General features: G+C 45.2%; 1 protein-coding gene across 1 annotated transcript in view; it reads left to right on the top strand.

Annotated features, from left to right (window-relative positions):
• CACNA2D2 (calcium voltage-gated channel auxiliary subunit alpha2delta 2) overlaps positions 1–23686 on the top strand; it is a 935072-nt gene that overhangs the window by 733467 nt on the left and 177919 nt on the right. The gene's annotated exons all lie outside the window — the stretch shown is intronic.

The following is a 23686-nucleotide window of genomic DNA, read 5'->3' as shown; positions in this document are numbered from 1 at the left end:
TTCACTTCTTTCTAAGCCTTTCACTCCCTAAATAGTGGGTGACTTTGGGGGAGCTTTCCTGCCTGGCTTTTGAGGTGAAGGGGGGGCTGCTACTGGGCTCTGTGAAACACCCACTCTTTGACGACTAGCAGCACGCTTTGGGGGGCTCTCTGCTTCACTTCTTTCTAAGCCTTTCACTCCCTCAATAGTGGGTGAGTTTGGGGGAGCTTTCCTGCCTGGCTTTTGAGGTGAAGGGCGGGCTGCTACTGGCCTCTGTGAAACACCCACTCTCTGACGACCGGCAGCACGCTTTGGGGGGCTCTCTGCTTCACTTCTTTCTAAGCCTTTCACTCCCTCAATAGTGGGTGACTTTGGGGGAGCTTTCCTCCCTGGCTTTTGAGGTGAAGGGGGGCTGCTACTGGGCTCTGTGAAACACCCACTCTTTGACAACTAGCAGCATGCTTTGGGGGGCTCTCTGCTTCACTTCTTTCTAAGCCTTTCACTCCCTCAATAGTGGGTGAGTTTGGGGGAGCTTTCCTGCCTGGCTTTTGAGGTGAAGGGGGGGCTGCTACTGGGCTCTGTGAAACACCCACTCTTTGACGACTAGCAGCACGCTTTGGGGGGCTCTCTGCTTCACTTCTTTCTAAGCCTTTCACTCCCTCAATAGTGGGTGAGTTTGGGGGAGCTTTCCTGCCTGGCTTTTGAGGTGAAGGGCGGGCTGCTACTGGCCTCTGTGAAACACCCACTCTCTGACGACCGGCAGCACGCTTTGGGGGGCTCTCTGCTTCACTTCTTTCTAAGCCTTTCACTCCCTCAATAGTGGGTGACTTTGGGGGAGCTTTCCTGCCTGGCTTTTGAGGTGAAGGGGGGCTGCTACTGGGCTCTGTGAAACACCAACTCTTTGACAACTAGCAGCATGCTTTGGGGGGCTCTCTGCTTCACTTCTTTCTAAGCCTTTCACTCCCTCAATAGTGGGTGAGTTTGGGGGAGCTTTCCTGCCTGGCTTTTGAGGTGAAGGGCGGGCTGCTACTGGCCTCTGTGAAACACCCACTCTCTGACGACCGGCAGCACGCTTTGGGGGGCTCTCTGCTTCACTTCTTTCTAAGCCTTTCACGCTTTGGGGGGCTCTCTGCGTTGACCCCACTTTGCATGGGCACCTGCTGTCCCCTCTGGCCAGGGGGGAATGGGTCTCCTGAATCATGCCCGCCCCGCGAAGTCAGGAAGGTGGTTGAGTTCTGTTGCTGATGCTGCTGTCATGTTTCTGTCCCCCCCCCAGGAACCACGCTGACCCATCCAAGCAATGTCTCCTGTCCTGCCCATCCCCCACATTCCGCAAAGGCAGGACGGCAGATTCGGTCTGCCTCCCACTTCATGAGGGACTCTCCTGTTACTGCTCCCTCCTTGGTCACGTACACGGTTGCGATCGAGCTGCCGATTGTACCATATAGGGGTGGAGTCGGTTGTCGACGTGGCAGCTCCCCTGTCAACGGGACTGACGGGACCTCTTTCAGCTGGGTGGGAAAGTGTCGTGCTGCAACTGAGGACCTCGGCGGCGAGGCAGGAAGGGGGGTGGGTGCAATCGGGTGATGTCGGCTACTGTGCTGCTCTCTCTTTGGTCAGCCTGGTTGTGTGATCCCGCAGCCGAAGGATACAGTCGGTTAACAATGTGGAGGATCCACGACGGGACCTCTTTCAGCTGTGTGGGAATGTGTCATGCTGCAACTGTGTGTGGACCTTTCCGGTAAGGCAGGAAGGTGTGTGGGTGCAGTTGGCTGCTTTCGGCTATTGTGCTGCTCTCTCTTTGGTTTTACAGCGGCTGACTGCATTGTGTGAGGATACATTTGGTTGACAATGTGGAGGCTCCCCGACGGGACCTCTTTCAGTTGGGTGGGGATGTGTCCTGCAACTCTGGTCCTTTCTGGCGAGGCAGGAAGCTGGATCTGCTGCCACTGCCGCAATGTCCCTCGGTGGGACCCTCGGCTAAGGAGGACAATCAGTAGCTGTGGGACCCTCCCCCTCATGACGACATGTAGTGTCTCTCGTGTCCTCCTCATGATGACACACCCTGTCCCTTCCATCCTTTCTGGCATGGCAGGAAGGTGGGTGAGGTTGGCTGCCGCCGAGTTTACGCTAAGATGGAGCTTCAGGTGCGGTTACCTGGTAGCTGTGGGATCAGGCTTCCCCCGGGCGAATGTGGCCTCCTTTCCCCCCCTCGGCGAGAATACCAGCGCACTCTATTTTGGCCTGTTGGGAATGGGGGGAACCTCCCCCTCCCCCTCCTCATGATGACAAGTCCTGTCCCTGGTATCCTTCTCCTGACAACAAGCCCTGTCCCTGGTATCCTCCTCATGATGACAAGTCCTGTCCCTCGTATCCTCCTCCTGACGACACATCCTGTCCCTGGTATCCTCCTCATGATGACAAGTCCTGTCCCTGGTATCCTCCTCCTGACGACAAGCCCTGTCCCTCGTATCCTCCTCGTGATGACAAGCCCTGTCCCTGGTATCCTCCTCTTAACGACAAGCCCTGTCCCTCGTATCCTCCTCCTGATGACACATCCTGTCCCTGGTATCCTCCTCATGATGACAAGCCCTGTCCCTCGTATCCTCCTCGTGACGACAAGCCCTGTCCCTCGTATCCTCCTCGTGATGACAAGCCCTGTCCCTGGTATCCTCCTCCTGACGACAAGCCCTGTCCCTCGTATCCTCCTCGTGATGAGAAGCCCTGTTCCTGGTATCCTCCTCCTGATGACAAGCCCTGTCCCTCGTATCCTCCTCCTGACGACACGTCCTGTCCCTGGTATCCTCCTCATGATGACAAGTCCTGTCCCTGGTATCCTCCTCCTGACGACAAGCCCTGTCCCTCATATCCTCCTTGTGATGACAAGCCCTGCCCCTGGTATCCTCCTCCTGACAACAAGCCCTGTCCCTCGTACCTTCTAAGTACCTCCTCTTATTCTTTATAAACTCAACTACTTCCATTATAATTTGTATGTTGACAAAACAGTCTAAGGCATGACTGTTATCCCTCCCATCCTTTCTGGTGAGGCAGGAAGGTGGATATGCTGTGGAGGAGGGGGCTGCTGTGCCCACATGTCCTTCCTTTGCCGACGCTGCCACGTTTGTGGAAGTGGGTATCATCGGCAACCATCCTGCTCCTGCGAGCGCACGGTCCCCTCTGAGTGGGGAGGCTGCTTCCACTCCCTCCCCCCAGGCATGGGGGAGGGGACTGCAGTGCCCACGTGTCCTTCTTTTGCTGACACCGCCACATTCGGTTCAGTGAAGTGGGTGTTGTCGGTGACTTTCCTGCTCCTGTGAGCACAAGGGCCCCTCCAACTGGGGAGTCCGCTTCTGCTCCCTTCCCCCAGGTGTGGGGGAGGGGTCCACAGTGCCCGCATGTCCTTCCTTTGTTGACGCCACTACGTTCGGTGAAGTGGGTGTCATTGGCAACCATCCTGCTCCTGCAAGCGCAAGGGCCCCTCTGAGGCTCAATCCTCAAAGTCCAGTGACAAGTAGAACAGTGGCCCAGGTCAGAGCCCTGCCCCTAACCCAAGCAAGCAGACACACCACATCACTGAGGTGGGACTTGTTGTCCACTGCCCAAAGAGGCTCCTTCTGAGCAGGGTAGCATAAGTTTCCTTCCCTCGAGATGTGGAAGACATCCTTTCCACCCCTCCCGTGCCTTCCATTCTAGCAAGGGGCCTTTGAATTGCTACATGATCTCCTGTTGCGGAGTTGGCTTTCACTCAAGTACATCCATTCATTTCCCATCATGCAGAGTTGGTCTCCCCGCCCCCGGGGAGGGCATCTATTGTTGATGCAGCCCCATGTAGGTGGGTTTTGTGGGCAGCCACCTCTCCTGGACAGGAGCACAAGTCTCCCTCCTTCCACCAAGGACGAGTAAGGGTCAGTCAGAATAGGGGAGGGGAAGTTGTTGTTTGTCTCTTTGGAAAAGTGATGATCAAGAAGTGTTACATGAGAACCTTTGGTGGGGAAAGTCTACTCAAGTGAAAATCTGTGGGAAAAACAAGGCCTTTCTGAATCGAACCGGTTCTCGAACCGGTTCTCGAACCGGGCTGGTCCGTTTAAAAGTTCATGGTCCGTGGAAGTCCATGAACCCCGAACCGACAGTCCATGGCCGCCTCCCAGTCCGTGCCCATCTCTACTCCTGAGCCAAGGCTGCTGTATCCCTGCCCCTGTTCGCCTGCCAGTGCATAGGTCATTGTGTATCTTCTAAGATGGAGTACCTGTACAGGTTCAGAAACTAGACATGTTAGTCACACAGCAAGGACAGTTGCTGTTCTTCTTGGGTATCAGTGCCTGGTGTTCCCTCTGTAGTGCTGCTGAGTGCCTTCTTTGAGAATTTTCTGCCACCAAGTGCAAAGCTAAATGGCCTCAGAGGCAGAATCCCATGCCATACACCCTGTCATCAGAACTGTGAAGAGTCTGGGTAAGGATGGGGGTGCTGTGTGACTGGGTCTGGGTGAGGAGGTTGGCTACAACTGAGGAGGGGTGTCACTGGCTGCGGCCACAGTCAGCATCCTGTGCTACATCAGCGCTTGGGGTCAGGGCATATTGCCTTCTGCATTGTATAGGAGCCTATGGGCTGTGCTGTGGTTTTTGTTGGCACAATTTTCTACCAGTTGTAGGAGGTGTTCCAAGGCTGAAGTGGCTTAGGGAGCCAACTACTTCCCATCATGCTTCTGGGCCTGCCCCTTTCTGTGCTGGCATAGCAAACACACTGCTGTATCTCTGGTGGTTGGCCACAGTGGGGGCCTATTAGAAGCCAGCCATCATGCTGCTACACCTTTGGGATATGCTGGCATAACTCCACAATATCCCAGCATAATGCCAAGTTTGTTCTGAGCACTGTCAGCCCCTTCACACACACCCCAATTGCACTGATAATGTATGTTTCCTTCTAGAGGTGGGCACAATCCAAAAAAAATTGCCCATCAAGCTGTTCGTGGATCCGTGCCAGCGACCACCCCAAATCACCGATGCACATCTGTCATCTCCCATTTCCGATCCGTGGTTCGAGGATCGGGGAGGCCAAAGCGGGGCGCGCTGCTATTCCCAGCTATGTGGGAAGGTGGGTGGTGGCGGTGGCTGCCGGGCCTGGCTGGCACGGGGAGACAGCGACGAGCTGCCTCCCCTCAGGGAGGGGATGTTCGCACACACACACACAGGCTCTTGCATACGCGCGCTCCTGGGTCGCCCCACCCCCCCACCCACGCAGCAAGCTGGCTGTCCCGGCGCACTGCGGAGCTGGCGGCAGCACAAGTGGCTGGGAGGCTGCCTGCGCCATTCACCTGCCCCGCAAGACAAGGGGTGGACAGCTTGCCCATGCACCCCTTGTCCTGGGGAAAGGCAAACGGCGCAGGCAGCCTCCCAGCCACTCGCGCTGCCTTTTGCCTTTCCCCAGGACAAGGGGCAGCCAGCTTGCCCGTGCGCCCCTTGTCCTGGGGAAAGTCGAATGGCGCAGGCAGCCTCCCAGCCACTCGCGCTGCCTTTTGCCTTTCCCCAGGACAAGGGGCGGCTGGCTTGCCCGCGCGCCCCTTGTCCTAGGGAAAGACGAACGGCGCGGGTGGCCTCCTAGCCACCTGCGCTGCCGTTTTCCTTGCCCCAGGACAAGGGGCGGCCAGCTTGCCCATGCGCCCCTTGTCCTGGGGAAAGACGAATGGTGCAGGCGGCCTCCCAGCCACCCACGCTGCCTTTTGCCTTTCCCGCAGGACAAGGGGCGGCTGGCTTGCGGGAAAAGCAGAAGGCAGTGCGGGTGGCTGGGAGGCTGCCCGCGCCATTCGTCTTTCCCCAGGACAAGGGGCGGCTGGCTTGCCCGCGTGCCCCTTGTCCTAGAGAAAGATGAATGATGTGGGCGGCCTCCCAGCCACCCGTGCTGCCTTTTGCTTTTCCCGCAAGCCGGCCGCCCCTTGTCCTGCGGGAAAGGCCAAAGGCAGCACGGGTGGCTGGGAGGCCACCTGCGCCATTCGACTTTCCCCAGGTGCGCTCCCGGGGCTGGCAACTGTGCCTGGTGCCCCCTCTTTGGCGGTGCTGGGGGCAGACTACCCCCCTGCCCCCCATCAATCCAGCCCTGATTCACACACACACACTTAGAGCGGGGGCGGGGTTAACCCGTCCCTGCCTCTCCAAATAGAGAGAGAGAGACATCCTGTCAACATGTTTCAGCCAGCTTTTTAAAAAAAGCAGGGACAGAATCCTCCAATCCTCCCCACCCGATTTTAAAAGCAAGCAGCCAGTCTTCCAAAAGCATATTTTAAACACACACACACACACACACACAGAGCCATGAATGAGGTTTTCCCACAAAATACAGTGTTTTAAAAGCATGTTAAAAACAGAGAGTGACAGACAGAAAAACACCCATTCCTCCTACAAAGCCCCGTTTTTTAAAAAAGCAAAAAATGTGGAGTGCCCATGGCTTCAGAACACCCCCTTCCCCCTCCCTCCCCTGGGTTGCTGCTCCATGGTTAGAAGGAAGCCCTGCTAATCAAGGAAAGCTGGGCTTCCATTCGGTTTTCCAGGGCGACAGAAGGAGGGCAAACAGAGCTCAGGCTTTCTGTTCAGTTGTGAGAGCATGGGAACGTTGGGTTCACTACGGAGTCAAAGCCAACGGATGACCATGTTCTCCATGAAATCAGCACTAACATACTGGTAAATTTATGAACTGATACCACATGGTGAGGATAGTGATCTATCTCCATACAAAAAATGACAGTAAAGAGACTGTTTACAAAAACCAGCTGAAGAATTTTCTCCATTGTTTAACCGGGGAACACAGACTTCCATAATTGAAGTTTTTGACAACTTAAAATCCACTGACATGATCCTATAAATTATTCTATTGCCTGTGACACAAACTTGGAGGGTTTTCTTCAAGCATTTTGCAGAACATATGTTTCAAAAAGAGTTGGGACATACTTTTTTCTTTTAAAATCCAACAAATGTCCCTTTACATTCAAAGCTGTAAAGCATACCTATTTAGAAAATTGAAAAGTCCTTGGAACTAACCCCCTAGAAAGTTTCATTAAGATTGATCATGTATTTTTGGAGATATTAAATGTTTTAGCCCCCATTATATTCCTGATGCAACCTTAATTATTCTGGTGTTACTATGCCTGAATAATAATGTGAAACCTCTGTATTTTGAAGGCAACACATTTTGAATGATAGTGCTTGCAGTGAAGCAGCCTGCCTTTTCTTCTCTGGCAAGCACAAAACTACTCTGGTAAATGTTATATTTGGGAAGGATTACTGGCACATTTGATTAGGTCTTTGCTTAATTTTCACCTTAGTTTTTTTCTCAGAATGGCAGGAAGTGTGATGTGTTACCCATGGACCATAAGAACATTGTGGTGATGTTGACTATATCCCTATCAATATGCCCTGCTGTTTTATAAAGAAAACAGACCCCTTACCATTGGGGACCTTATAATTTAAAATTGAATGCAAGAGAGGCAGCAAAGGAGTAGAAGGCTATGGTGAACATAGGAATAAACAGGAGAAGAATGTGTGTTCGTTCCAGTTACATCTGCTTGGGCTTAACTTCAGCAGGCTTAATTTCAGTTCTTTTAGTGCTGTTGTTTGCAGTAACTTACAGTCCTTCCCTCTGCTCACCTTGGCTATTGCTTTGGCACGATTTTTTGCCAAATTCTTCTCCAAGTCAATCAGGTATCATGTAGAGATTGAGTAAATGTCACAGGACCACATACCGGTGATATTGGGCTTGATGATGGCATTAGTGTAGGCAAACAAATCTTCCCTTGGAGTATGAATGAGTCAGCGGAAGGCACATGTCCCCGTTGCTAAAGGCAGCTGGGCCTATGCTTTTATCCTGCCATGCTGTACTGTAGCAGTTTCTTTACTTACCCTCACAATGCAGCGCAACAATGTGGAATGCTGATTGCATTACCTTGGCAATACCGACTCCACCACAAATAATTTTTGTAACCTTTTTGAGCCCCTGCCCACAATTTGCATAAAAGGCGGCTGTTTTCCAGGCACTATAATGGTCTCTCCATTTCAGCTCAGCTGTATGTTTATGCAAGGTTATAAATCCGTATAGTAAAGAGTCCAGTAGCACCTTAAAGACTAACCAACTTTGTAGCATAAGCTTTGTAGCATAAGCTTTCAAGAACCACCGCTCTCTTTATCAGATGCACCCATTTCTTTTAACACCATCCGTAGCTTCTCATGATCCACAGTCAAAAGTTTTTCTGCAATCTATAAAACATAGGCTGATTTTCTTCTGAAATTCCCTGGTATGCTCCATTAGCCATTGTCAATTTGCAATGTCAGACTCATCTCTAGTACCTCTTCCTTTTCTGAATCCATCTTTAATATCTGACATTTCTCATTCCATATATGGTAAGAGTCTGTTGTAAAATTTTGAGCATCACTTTGCTTGTGTGGGAAATTAATGTAATGGTCCAATAGTTGATGCATTTAAAACTGCAGATATCTTTGTATTCTGTAAGAAAAACTGCAAGTATACCCAGTACTTGAGAAGAGGTTGCAAACATCTGCATCCTATACTGCCATGGCATGTGTATTTTTCATTTTCACCACCTGAGAGGGGGAAAAAAAATGATGAAGAAGGAAGAAATCAAATTCTGTACTAAACAAAACAGTGTATTATTTCAGCAGAAACTCTCTGATACAGTCACAATAGGTAGGAGTACCAGCATGTTTGAATATTAAGCTAAACTTTACAACACTGAAAACAATGAACACTTGAATAATGTTATATCATTAAACACATTATAACATATTAATTGTTACCAAAGTTATTTACATTTTGACAAAACAATCTTGAAAATGTATTTGTTTATTTTGGATATTTCTATGCTGCCTCTTCAGAGTCCTGCTTGAGGCAGCTTACAATTAAAACAACATCCCAGTATTAAAAACAAACCATTAAACAAGCCATTATATGTCAACAATATAAGATTTTTTTTTCAGTGCTCTGCAAAATTTCCCAAGTTTTCCATTAGAAAAATTGAGAAAGTCCTCAGACTTTTTCATGCTGTACATTCAGAATAAGTGAATGCAAGACATGGTTCTTCTCGCTCACAAAGAGAAAACATTTCATCTGAGGGTTTTTTCCCAAAGTTTCTATTTCTTTAATTGAAAAAATTCACACAAAATCCTCAGACTTTTTCATGCTATACATCTGAGGGCAAAAAATGTTGGCTGAAGAAGTATTTTACTCATTCTAAGAGAAAATATTTCATAGGAGGGATTTTTTTTTCAGTGCTGCTTCAAATTTTCCCATTTTTGTGTTAATTTTTTTAACTCCTCAGGAGAAAAAAAAGGGCAGATGAGATCTGAATTTTTCCATTTTTTTTCTGGGTATTCACATCTCTAGTCACGGGCCAGATTACATTAAATTTGTGTAGGCTATATTCATCCTTTATCTACAAAGATGTTCTAAGTAGCAGGAGTAAATGAGCCTGAAAATCATTGAGTATATTAGTACGTGACAAAGTTTCTCCTCATTAAACATCTTTTTTTCAAGAAAGAAAGTTCTTTCTCATCTAAAGGTTGTGCCTGTCAATTTTCAGCATCAAGGACAGCCCCTGTACTTTCACAGATTCAATGTGAAATCATGGAGGTTTTTTAAACTTTGGATCATTTGTGAAAGCAAGATTCAGCTTGCAGACAAATGCTCATTTTAGTGTCTTTGCCCTTTCTTCTTCCTCCACTGCAAAAACACAGCTAGCGTCCCAGTCTGGGTTGTGGTGCCTAAGAGCAAAGTCTGCACCACCTGCATTGACAGATTTTAACCTCAAGGCATTTCATCATCTAGTAGTTCAGCTGAGAAAAAGTTGCTGTCCCAAGAAGACCACTCAGGGAGTCTCATCATGGCTCACTGGAAATTTAAATTTAGGATTCCACAGTACAAACTGAGCACTCTCTTCAGTACTGCATGCTGGTTTCTACAAAATATTTCATAGAACAGTCCATTATAGAATAATCTGTGTAGCAATGTGGAGAATTTAGCATGTTTCCGAAGCATAATCCCTTGTCTACATGAACATACCAGCATGGTATAGACAGCCAATGTTGTGTGCTGGTTAGAGTATTGTAAGAATCTGGGAGGCCCAGGTTTTTCAAATCTCTGCTATGCCATGGAAGCTTTCTGGGTCACCTTGGACTAGTCACACACATTCTCATTCTAACCTACCTGTTGTAAGCAGTGCCCATTTATTTACTTACTTACTTCATATGTACCCCACTTATCTCCCCCATGGGGACCCAATGTGGCTTACATTATTCTTCTCCATCTTATCCTCACAAAAACCCTGTAAGATAGGTTAGACTGAGGGCCAGGCTACAAGTGACGAATGACATAGGTTGGACACTTGTCAGCTTCCCTCAAGTTTTGATGGAAAATGTAGGCAGCTTGGCGGAATGTTGGACAAGTGACAGTTGAAAAGTCCATTGGACAGCAGTCAGAGAGTCAAGCTGCAAGACCAGGATGCCTACATTTCCCATCAAAACTTGAGGGAAGCTGACTAGTGTCCAACCTGTGTCAGGCGTCACTAGTGGTCCCGCTCTAAGAGTGTGTGGCAGGCCCAATGTCAACCTGCAAACATAATTGGGGTATAAATGAAGTAAACAAACAAAAGAAATCTCATCAGGGCACCTTACTCATACCTCTTCTCTGTGATAGGCTGGAATCTGGATTATATGTACTCATATGTTAAGAATGTGTGAGGGGATCTTGCACTGGCCTGTGCTGAAGTCCTCAAATCTCTTGTTTTGTATTCAATAAAACTGGTAGAACTAGTTCAACACAGAATAAATATCTGAATCAGTACAACTACTGAGAAGAAGGCAGTGAAAACTGAGGATGCTCACTCTGTAGCGGTTATTGGATTGCCTTTTGCAGCTGTTTCAGTGCAATTTAGAATTTCTATTATCTCTTTCTAGACCCTGGACAGGCAGCAATTGTTGCCCTTGCCTGGACTTTCTGGAGAAACCTCCTCCAGATCTGTCTTATCTTTGCTGTTCTGGGGCTCTTTGGAAGCTCCTTTGCTCTGATACTGCCTGCCCATAGAGGATCTTTCCTGTGTCTCTATGATGTGTAGAAATCTTGCAGAATTTCAGAATGACTGGCCAAAGTATCAAGTTCTCTGCCACAACCATGTCTTCTTACTTGACTATTTTACTACCATAAAGTGGCCTCTTTGGCTGTTTATACCTATACTTTGGCTCTCACATCCTAGACCAGGTGGAATAGGATTAAGTAGGGAAAATCAATTGCTTCTTCTCACAGCTTTCCTACAGTGACAGCATATTTTGCTGAACCTTGTCAAGGCTATGCTATATGAAAGAGCTGAACTCTACTAAATAAACTATTCAAACAATAATTCCTCTTGTCCCATAGTATACTCCACAATAATGATATGCAAATAACATGCAAAAATTATTCCCATAATAGGAAGTTTTATTTCACTGTAGGGCAGAGAGCTAAATGCAAACTGGTGGAAATCAGACAACCTTCCAGACAGAAATACTTTTGATAATACAGCACAGGCATATCTTGTCTCCCTGATACTGCTGATTTAAAATGACAGAAGAATTGTGCCATTCAAACTAGCCACACATTACCATATTCAGTTTAGCACAGAAGCGAGGCAGGAGATGTCACTTATCAGATATCAGAGCTCCAAGGATGGCATAACAGTTAGAATGTTGAACAAGGTCCTGAGAGACCCAGGTTCAAATCCACACTTGCAATGTTACTCACTGAATGACCTTGGGCCTGTCACTCTCTTTCAGCCTAGCCTATCTCACAAGGTGGTTGAAATGATAAAACCGAATAGGGGAGAAATCCATGTATTTCACCCTGAGCTCCTAAAGGAAAGGCAGGCTAAAAATGTAATAAAATAGAACGCCAGTATGGGTTAGTGGTTAGAGTATTGGACAAGGATCTGGGACATCCAAGTTCAAATAATCCTCCTACCATGGAAGCTCGCTGGGTGACATTGGGCCAGTCAAACACTCTCAGCCTAGCTTACCTCACATGGTGGTTGTGAAGATAAAATGGAGGAGAGGAGAATGACATAAGTTGTTTTGGGTTCCTGTTGGGGTGAAATAAATAAATAAATAGTGATAGAGTTAGAAGAAGAGATAAGGCAAAGGAAGTGGACTTTTGACTGGCAGATCATGCTAAGGGTAATGTGGTGCAAGGACTGAATAGGTTTTGTGATGTGGGTAGTATACAGACGTAGTGTGCTGTGGTCATCTTGTGCTCATTTTGAATTGGCAATTGTACAGAAAAAGAAACTTGGCCTGTATTTCAAATGATATTTTCAAGCCTCTCACTGCTGTGCCACTGTTTCAAAATCTTCCTAATATTCTCCCTTTGTTCACTGCTATGTGTGGTGTAAAGCAGCACCGGCAGTTTTTGCCAGAAACACAGGCAAATGTTGTAAAAGGACTGAAATGAACAAATTGTTCCTCTTGACTTGCCAACCCAGAGTTTGTATGCCACATTCCTAGTTCTCCACCCTCATCTGAGGATTTCAGCACTGAAGCAATGGAGGGGCACTATCACTAGCTGGCACACTAATTAAAACATTTAATAAAACACCCTCCATAGTCACCCGTCACTACACACACAAATTGCATTTTATATGTTTTTTTATTTACTGTGCCACTTTTAATTAAATCTGTAATCACTTGCAAAGGTAGGGTGTGGAGGGGGCGTGGTCTGGACTCTTGCTCTTTCCGCCTGGTTGGAGATGCTGGTTTGAGCCACCCATGAACGTGAAGGAGGCCCACAGTAGGGCCATTGATGAAGGAAAGAGCACAGGAAGGACAGGATGGAAAGGTCAAGGGAGAGGATTAAGGGAGAAAAATGTGAGAGGAGCCGAGAGAAAAACGGGGCCTGATGCTGTATCAGGCATGGGGTTTGATTATCTTGGGATTCTACTACTTTTTAAAAAATGAGATTCAAAGTAGGAGCAGACCATAACTAAGACCAGAGGCATCTCAGCCTGAGCATGCTAACTCGTAGTTTGAGGAATTCCTGTTTTCTGATAGCAGGCAAGTTGGGTTTCTCCAGTTAGATGTATATAATTTGAAGTCTTCTAGGGACTGGAGATGGCACATGGTTACATAGCTACCACCCCCCCCCCATATTGATGCTGTTCCTTCATCTAATCTCATTAATGTACAGACTGTGCAACATGCTGTTAGCAGTGTGCTTAGGAGCTATGCTATGGGGAAAATGTGGTTTGGGTATCATTAGTTGATTATCTGGATGGTGTTTATTCTGTGGGCAATTAAAGGAACATTTTTCAAAAGATTTTACTCACATAAACGTAGTGGCTTCTCAGTCAGACTAAAATTCTGGCTGTATTTTACATAAGGGGCAGGTGCTGAGTTTCACTAGGAATTTACTTAGAGCCAAATAAAATGTTACTTTTTTAAAGAGTCCTCCATGGAGCCAGCTCATGTTCCCCACAGCCGCATAGCAGCAGCATGGAATGAGGGGGGATCCTGTCTCCCCCCAAGCTGTTTTTTCTGCACATACACAGAGTACTTTATATGGAGGAGCAAAAATATCTCCCCCTGCACTTTTGCATAGGAAAGTAGCTTGCGGGGAAGGCAAGAGCCCTTCACTGCCAACATTCCAAGCCCATTTGAGCTGTCCTTTTTTTTGAAAGAAGCCATCCCCATCAGCTGCTGTGTGGCTTTGGGGGACACAAATTAGCTCCGTGGAGAACTTGTAAAAACGGTAACGTGATTTGGCTAGGGCCACATGGGAAAGGTTAAATTCTGAACCTGAGCATTTTCACAAATGGCTTTGAGTTCTTTTGAAAAATCTGACTCTGTATTTTACACCCAGCCCTTTCTATAATGGCCCTCTGTACATTCTGGATTCCATTACAGTGCAATCTTTGTCTGGGAGTAACAAGCCCATTGAAATCAATAAGCTTAGACTGGAGTAACTCTACTTAGGATTGCCCTGTAAGACCTATTAAATAGATCTGAGTAGGATTCTGAATAAACCTGCTTAAGATGAACACGTGAACCTGCTTTATACTGAACCAGACCATTGGTCTATCAAGGTAAGTATTGTTTACTTACTCTAACTAGCAACACACAGCTCTCCATAGTCTCAGGTGAAGGCCTTTCACAACCCCTGCTACATTGTCCTTTAACCCTGGGGCTTCTATATATGCCAAGCAGATGCTCTGTCACTAAGGTCATGCTCCCTTAGACTCCCAGAATATTAATATCAAATAGTGGTATGAAGATGTGCCAATAAGCCAAGAATGCAAGGGAATTCCTTGTGCACATCTTCAGTTTTGTGTTCCCCCCAATGTTTATGGCACACTCTAATGGCATATTGCCCAGATTTCTGCTATTAAACCAAGTGCTTATGAAATTGAATCTTTCTCATGAAATCTGCCATTTTGCTCCATTATTTTCCCAATGAAAAACATACACAGCCTTAGATGGAGCTAAAACAAGAAATCACATACCAGATAGATACAGTGATAGCATTGGGTTGAGAAAAGAGCTTCTGTGATAGTGGCACAATATATCATTGTCCAGAGGTGCATCTTTCAGCAAAAAGACCATACCTTTCTCAGTGTAATGTATTAGTGCTGGGAAAAATGATTCAGGACCAGACTTCTTAGAAAAGGGAACTGATCATATAAAGCAAACTAAGAGTCAGTGTGGGATTCTTCTCTAAGTAAATAAATGACAGCCATTAGATTTTTAAAAATCAGTAAATAAAAAACCCCGAGTCCATTACATCTCTAAAGCAGTAAGAGGAAGTATGATGTATAATACACAGCATATAAGACTGTCTATGTTCAGTCTCCAAACATGTATGTTCTGTCCATTAATGCATATCTGAAGCTACTGCACACATAAGCATTCTTGTTCATTTTAACAGAGCTATTGCTTTCATTCAACTTAATGGGGAGACTCTGCAGGAGGGGAGGGGCTCTGTGTGTAGATTGGATCCCTCTCATAGGAGCAGCAAGGGGTTAACTGAATCAGGACTCTTTTCTCATGTTTTGGAGCTTGAAACTTTGAGTATTATATAGAGTGTGCTTCCTAAAATTTTCATTGTTTTTAAAAACATTAAAATGCAAGTATTTAGCCTTCATCTTTTTATGAAAAAATATTTGAAAATGTACAGGTAGTGGCTGTTGACAGCTCAGGGTCAGTGCTGTACTGCTCCATCTTCTTACTTCTTCCCGTGGCTTCTGTTCTTTAGCCTCTAGCTGATGCTTTCTTTCTCTCGTTGCCTTTTTTTTTATCTGCCCTTACCAAAATATTTTGGCTTTCTCAATCAGGACAAATTTGACAAATATGGTTCTTGATTCCAGAAACTGAGTCGCCTTGGGGCCAACTAGAATAGTCAACCACCAGGTGGGGCCTGGAGGTCTCCCAGAATTACAAGGGGTCTTCAGAGGACAGATAAGTTTGCCTGGAGAAAATGGCTACTTTGAGGATGGAGTCTATGGCATTATACCCCTTAGAAGACCCTCCCCTCCCCAAATCTCAGGATCCATCCCTAACATTCCCAGGATTTTCCTGACCCAGAATTGGCAACCCTAGAGCCAACCCATATGTCTCCCATGTTTCCACCCAACGTCCTGTCAATCAGACATGCTCTGGGAGTTCTGTGCTTGGAACTCAGTTCCCAGGTTCACATGGACCCAGTTCAGACTGACACTGCAGCATGGGGGAGAGTGGACTCAAGCCTTTCCCCCTGCCTCCCATTACCATTGTTCTGACCACAAACTTCTCAAAGGAGCTACTATTTGCCCAACTGGAAAAACTTAGACATAGTTGGTCACTGAGTCCATAGGCCTTGAGTTAAAAGATCCATGATGTTTTACAGATATATCTGTGGAGCTACTTTCCACCTTGAAAAAACTGCCATTGTGAGCACTTTAAAGAAATTTCTATTTGATGGTTGTTGCGTGTGCTTCAACCTCAATACTACTGATTTTCCTTCTGGTATGCTTATTTGACAAACAATGTGTATTGTGTTTTTATGAAAGATAGTCTTCTTCTAAGGACTTCTGCTATGGGGCCCCTCAACATATAACAAGACAAAATTTTTACCTCTGATTAAGATCCCCAAGCGTATACAGGATTGCCATTGTTGGTTATAGTGGATGGAGCTTCCCAAGCATGGGGTTCATTTATCTTCCATACCCTGTTAATTTACACTGAGGGCCAGGCTACAAGTGACGAATGACACAGGTTGGACACTTGTCAGCTTCCCTCAAGTTTTGATGGGAAATGTAGGCAGCTTGGAGGAATGTTGGACAAGTGACAGTTGTAAAGTCCATTGGACAGTAGTCAGAGAGCCAAGCTGTAAAACCAGGACGCCTACATTTCCCATCAAAACTTGAGGGAAGCTGACAAGTGTCCTACCTGTGTCATTTGTCACTTGTAGCCTGGCCCTCAGTGTAAATTAACAGAGTGTTCCCATTATATTAAAGTCACAGTTAGCAATACAGCCCTAGTTTTCTTTTATAATTGTTCCACAGGGCTGATAAAAATAATAATAAATCACTCCCTATAGATGGAGTCCAGCAGCCCAGAAATACACCCCTATGGATGAAGTGGTGTCTGATCTTGTAGCTCCATAGATATAGCTACTCTGCTGTGATTCACTTGGGTGCAGTGGCAGAAGAATGTGCAGCTATGCAGTGAAATGTCATCAGCTTGCAGTGTGTGGGAATGTGGACCACTAGATAAGATGTCACTTTTTCCATGTTATTGCATCTCCAAGTGGCTCAAGCTGATCATGTGGATTGATTTATGAATGTCTGGACAGTAACCAGCTGCATTTTTCTTACTAATGAAATATTTTGTTCTTTGCTCAGGGCCTGACCATTATTTATTTTGGTCTCATATCTTGGCTTGGAAATCTCCATCTACTTTATTGTGTCATGTTGTCCAGTTTGACCAAAGTAAACAAATAAGTTAATTTGAAATACAGATTAAGGTAAAAACCATGGCATTTTCTTCCTTTTTGTCATAGAAAAAACAATTAAGCAGTAGAAAGTAGGTCTCACTGTTCTTAGTGCCTCAAAAGCCTTGCAGTGCCTCCTTTCTGGGCCTTTTTATGCTTCTGGTTCTGCTCAAAAGCCCAGTCACCATCTGTGGCCAGGAATTCTTTTGAACAGCTCTGGACACTGTCTGCTGTGGCCACTTCTAGAGAATGGTGACCTGGCCTCTCTTTAACATAGGGATGTGCACCCCAAAAAAATTCAGTTAATCCAGGTCTAGTATCCCTGAAATCCAGGTAAGATTCTCTAATCCTGTTAGAAATTCCCAAATTTATCTGGCCATTATTCCCTATGGGGAAACGTATTGGAGGGGGGGGGGGAGGCTGCACATTTTTCAAGCAAACTCTACTTGAGTTTGCTTGAAAACTCAAGCAACCTACTCTTACCTACTCTTTTTTCCGCAAATGTCAGGTTGATTGGACCCCATGGTTCAATTCTGTGAGCCCCTGAACAACCTGCCCCCAGCCACTCTCCATTGTTTTCCTATGGGGGAAACATTTCAAAGTCTTTCCAAGCAAAGGGAAACCTGAAGCAAAGGCAACTCATGGCCAAAAAAGCCAGTTCCAAATGCAAGTACCACTTCCAATGCAAGTTGATCCAACAAAGCCCAACAGAACCAAATTACAACAAGAGAACTAGAGCACGCCAATGTCAAAGCAGAGAATCTCAAAATGAAGCAAAGGGGAATTAGGCTCACTGGAGTTGTGGAGTTTAAAAGGCAGTTGGTGGTGACTTGAAGGGCTCTTTTGGAGCTTGGGGAGGAGTGAAGGAGCAGCACACCTGCTGCTCCTATCCCCTGCTGACCTTGCACCATTCTCCTGACATGGGCCGATTCCAGATGACTAACCTTAAGGCGCTTCATGCCATCCTCTTCCGGATCGCGACGGGGAAAATGCGAAAAATCGTGTTTCCTCGCGCGAGTTTTGCGCGACGACGTGCAAAACTCGCACGAGGAAACGTGATGTTTCGCATTTTCCCCGTCGCGATCCCGGAAGAGGACGGCATGAAGCGCCTTAAGGTTAGTCATCTGGAATCGGCCATGGTGCGGAGCTTTCCACCACTTTGCCCGCTGCCTGCTCGTTTACTGCTGCTGTTCCACCTCTACTGTGACTGCCTGCAGCCAAATAATCCAGGCCATCAGAGTTTGGTTTCTTGGATCCAATCTGGGATTCTCCAGTGTGATCTGTCATAGCCAGATTATGTTGGATCGGCATAAATCCAGCTATTTAGCTGGTTCATGAATCCAGAATCACACACCCCTACCTTTACATGCTTTGGAAACCACCATCCCAGGCTTCTGTGTCATGCAGAATGTAGAGCTTTGACTGTCTTCAAAGAAATTGTACTGTTCAACAAATTCAATTCCCTGGTTCTGTACAGATCCCACTACTGGGGGCTACAGGCATTGGGGTCTGCCACCTTAGCCATTAGAAATGCATGCCATCTGATACAATGTCTAAGATAAGGCTATTTGGTGTGATCATGATTCCCCTTCCCAAAGCTGTACATGAGAACATCTGCTCAGGACTAATGCAATGCCTGACTTTATTGCTCTGATTACAAAAGAAGCTGCCAGTTCTAACTGTACTAACCTAATAAAAGGAGAGAGACAGATACTTTGGAGAGATTACTATTTTGTTTTCCGTTCTCCACCCCATTATATAGACTAAAGGCAATCAATTCATAAAGCATTTTTCTCAGCCCTAATAATACAGAATCTTGCACCGTGTAATGTTTTGTTGATTGACTGCCAGGAGGTAGGAAAATCAAAAAAGGAAGAAGAGGAGGCATACTAAAAAGACAGAGAGAGGTGGCAATGAAGCCTTTGGAGGAGTCTGAATCTTACCTACTTTCTGCAGTCTAGACAGAGTTTTAGGGGGGTATCTTTTTTGCCTGTGATGGGGCTCAGGATGTCTGGACCTTCCTCTGAAGGGTAATAGCTCATTATGAAGGCAAGTCCTAACTTTTTTTGTTTGTCAGCTGCAACGCTGAAACAATCACCTTCTGTTGTTGTCATACCTGAAACCCTGAAATAGCAGAGGTAAGTGAGGGCTCAGCCCTGCTCTTCAACTACCTGGAAGTAGAATCCTCCCTTAAGATATTCACATAGTTAGTACAATGGAGGTATTTGTTGAATGAGTTCCACATGGGCAAATAAAATCCAAAGAAAAAGAAAAAACACCCACATCATTAGTATTCCTTCACTGCATGCGATGCTCCTTCCTTTCTACTCCTGAGTATCTATAGCTCTCTTCTTCCTTTTATTTGTACCCCTATGTCTGCTCTCAGAGAACCAAACTCCCTCCAGTAATTCTTTGTTTGCTTGATTGGGACACTCCAGTCTTCTAACTTCTTAGCAGAGGAAAAGTTCCTTCTGTTCAAATGTGCATATTTTCCAAAACTGCCCTGTCAAGCCAAAAAAAGTTGTGTTTGGGAATAAGGAAATTCTAAACCAAATTCTCCTGGCTTAAAGTTGTGTGCAAATTTTACGTTTTTCCATGAGGACTGACAGTGCTGAATTTAGCCAGCTGATATTTAAAGTAAAGATCCTCAAAATTTATCAACAAGAGTGAAGTTTTAATTTTTTTAAAAAAAATTAGCTCTCAAAGTCAAATTTCAGAAATAAATTCTGACAATGTTTTTAAATATTAAGAACTTTGATTTTGCTTTGAAACAATTGACTTTGTTCTGAAATGTTGCTGAATTTAAAATTTGTGTAAAACTTTACTTTCCTGTATCATCTCTGAAGCAGTTATGGGGGGGGGGCAATAGCACTGTTTTACTATCATTGAAAGGAGCTGTGTGAAGAAATGTAAACACACAATGACAATAATGCAGTTCTTGCATACTTTTGGACTTGTCTTTTGGTATACCATTTCATTTGCAGGCTGATTTATAGAAGAGAGCCAATGTGGTGTAATTATTAGTGTGATGTGATAGTGAGGTTCATTGATGTTATGAGTTAAACTTTTATGGAAGTAAATAACAATGTTCCAAATGGCCTCCAAAATGAGAATTCTTCATACATTCTACTCCCTTGTTCATAGATATGACCCTTAGTAGAAGTGTGGAATGTCAATTAGTCATGGTGAGAAAAAACCAGGAATTGGCTCATTTATCTATGATAGTCATGCTTTGCACCAGGAAGAGGGACAGAAGGGCTGAAAGGCATAAGAGCCTAAAGGAGCTAGAATGGCAGTGTCAATAAAAGATGGGCATCAGGCTGGCAGTTCATCTTTGGAGTGGGAAACTGACCTGAGTTGAACTGCAAAATTAGCAAACTGTAGCTAATTTCATTTCATCTTGGCTTTGCACTCTGCTCTTTCATGCAGGCAGTTGTAGCTTTGGCTCGCTTACATGGAGAAATGTGCAATCCTCTTATGCACTCCCTGGCTACAGCTATAGCAGCGTGATACCTAACACAGTGCCTGAATGTGTGATGACAAGAAATAATCATTTAGCCAACCTTTGCATGAAATAAAAGCAATTGTTTTCCTGTTCATTCCATTTATTTATTGATTATTTATTTAATTACATTTTTAGACCACCCTCCCCGTCAGACGGGCTCAGGGCGGTTTGACAACAAATTAAAAACAGTAAAAACATTATAAAAACATTAAAACATCCCTAGCACTATGTTGCCTATTGTTTTCTCTTGTTTTGCATACAGAGTTCCTAAGACACTTTGGAAAGCCATGTCAGATTTGGATGTGCTTCATTTGTATGGATTGTTGCCCTTGTTCAAATGTCACCCTATTGCACTGTCCTGGACACAAGCTAGCAGAAGGTGCAAGTCCCTATTTTAATTTAGCAGTCTGGCAGTGTTGTGAGTGAGGCAAAAGGTCTTCTGAATCTTGTTCCAAGTGCTGAAGAGAGGAGGTCAAACCCTTTCCCTTTCAATATGGAAAGTGATCTCCTCTGTGCATGCAGCAAGGAACCTCTCCTGGCTAAGAAAAATATGTGCATGATAATACATCTGCTGAAAAAGCCACAGGGTAAGACTGACAGTCATGAAGATGTCTTGGAAATCAGTAGAGTTCACACTTAATAAATTCAAGTGTTTCCCCACAAGACTGCAGTGGAAAGGAGGAGGAGGAGTTATTTTATCCAAGTTGTATGCATTTCAAAAAGCTTAGAAAGAAAAGATCAATTAGGATAAGCCAACAAAGGTGCAAAGGAGCTGTGTTTTTCACCTTGGACATGACTGCAAGGTTTGCTGGTGCACTCTGTGATACCAGGCTGTGATGCTTTGGACCCACCTGTGAACCGGCCTGTGTGACCTGTTTTCTTGACTGTGAAATGGAGAGGATGCAGCTGTTGGACTCTTGTGAAATTTGTTGGGATTGTTTCTTGGCTTCTCATAGAAGACTTTGAAATCTTCAGCAGGAGAAGGATGGCATGATCTTCTGAGTGTTCATGTGAGAGGCTGAGCAGAGTGATGAGGTTCTGTGAGGCACGCAACTCTTTCTCACCTTACCCATCAATGTTCAACCCACTTTCCCCTTCCTTGGTTCAAGCTGTAGCTTTCCAAGAATGAAGGAGAGAATCTCTCTCCCCCTGAGTGCTGGCATTAGACATTTCTTTGGAGATGGGGGAATCCTGTGTAAAAAAAAAAAGGGGCAGGCTGGCAGCAACAAGTAACCAAGTGCCTGTCCCTCTGCACATTCCTTAAATCCCAGCCCTAGATGATTAATCACAGAGTCAGGCTGCTCTGCGGTTATCACTTCCCTTAATAGCTAAATAATTTAAAACCGCTGTTTGCTGGCATCTTAATTGCTTTTGCATTAGACGGAAGGGCCACCATGAATGCAGAATGGGACCAGTCCCAGTAGGGCCTTTTTTCCCTCATTCACTCTCTTTGGATCTGGCTTATAAGGGGACAATTTGGCAGTGGTTTCTAAAGGGGATGCAGGCAATTTATTTCCCATCTGCTGCAGGTGGCATAATTGCATAAATGCATATCACATTCTGCATAAAGCTTTGATGTTCTTAAAGTCTTGAATAAAGCTTTCATTGTCAAGTGTGTTGGATTTTTTTCCTGTACGACTATAGAATGGCTTGATATGTTCTACAGAAAGCAAGATATATATCCACAGAATATTTATGCAGTGTTAAAAGATCTGCAGTGGCTGCCAGTGTGTTTCCAGGCACAACTCATGGTTCTAGTTTCTCATTTAATAAAGCCCCAAATAACTTGAAACCAGGGTACCTGTACAGTCTTTCCTAAGAACCTGCCTGCTGCTCTTTAAGATCTGCATCACAGGCACTTCTTAGAGTCCCCTACCTTCAGAGTTGAGACCAGCAGTGAATTGAGAGAGGCCATTTCATTGGTAGCCCCGTTTATGGGATACTTTTCCTCCATTTTATGTGTGGTGCCTTTTTCTTTTACAAGGCTTGACTGTTTGACTGGTAAGTCTTTTATTTTATCGGATTATATCTCTGCTGTTTTTTATACCTCTTCTGCTGTTTTTTGGGGGGGGGTTATTGTTTTTATTTTAGCATGGTTTTGTTGTACATCAAGCTAAAATGAAAAAAATAAAATTCGTCAACAAATAAATAAACTAGTGAGCAAGTAGCTTTATTTAGGTTGGGGTTTTTTATTACTGTGTGCTACATACGTATCTGATGAGCCAGATGATAGCATGATTTATACAGTCTTTATTCCATTAGGAGCCACGACCAAATATCAGTCACTGTTGTAAATACGTATTTCTGGTAATGTTTGGTATTTTATATACATTTATAGGTGGTATTAACAAAGTTATTATTGTGATTGGGGTCAGTACCATGGAAATCATAGCACTGATCATCATGATGTAGATCTGTAGTTATGAACACACTTGATTAGCATCTGTGCAGGTCCTTCTACTGTCTATCCTTCTATTATACATACTTTCTGTGCAGGCTACATCTAGAAAAACTGGCATAGATAGATGTGGCTTCAGCTAATGTACTAGGTTCCCTTAAACACATGAACACATAAAGCTGTCTTATACTGAATCATATCATCAGTCCATTAAGATCAGTATTGTCTACTCAGACAAGCAGTGCCCATCCAGGGTCTCAGGCAGAAGCCCTTCATATCACCTACTGCCTGATCCTTTTAACTGGAAATGCCAGGGATTGAACCTGGGGCCTTTTGCATGCCAGGCAGATGCTGTACTGTTGAGCCACATCCCCTTGGATCCATCTTGTCCAGTGCTGTCTATTCAAATTGGCAGCAGCTTTGGCAGGGTCCTGGTGAAAGTCTTTCCTAACCCTACTACCTGAGATCCTATAGCTTGAGATCACTGGGATTATTAAATTTAGCACCTTCTGCATGCAAAGAATGTACGCTTCCTACAGTATGATTACCATTGTGGATCTTGGTTGTGGGTATAATGCATATGAGAAAATGCCTTTCATGGTACAGTGATAGTTTTGCATGTCATATTTGATTATTTGCTTACACAGAGATCAGGAAAGGGTCTGAAAAGAAAAAAAGAAGCATTTAAGAGAGAATCGGAGCATACTGTGGGTTAGTGAAAGTAGGAACCTGTGACAATTAACCCAGCCAGGAATACTGAGCACAGTTAGTAACAGTTCCTCAGCTGGTATCAGCTCCGCCAATGGAGTCAGTAGAAAAGG

Source organism: Eublepharis macularius, chromosome 4 (genome assembly GCF_028583425.1).
Source record: "Eublepharis macularius isolate TG4126 chromosome 4, MPM_Emac_v1.0, whole genome shotgun sequence".
NCBI classification, from domain to species: Eukaryota; Metazoa; Chordata; class Lepidosauria; order Squamata; family Eublepharidae; genus Eublepharis; species Eublepharis macularius.
This window is presented reverse-complemented; position numbering and strand designations above follow the sequence as displayed.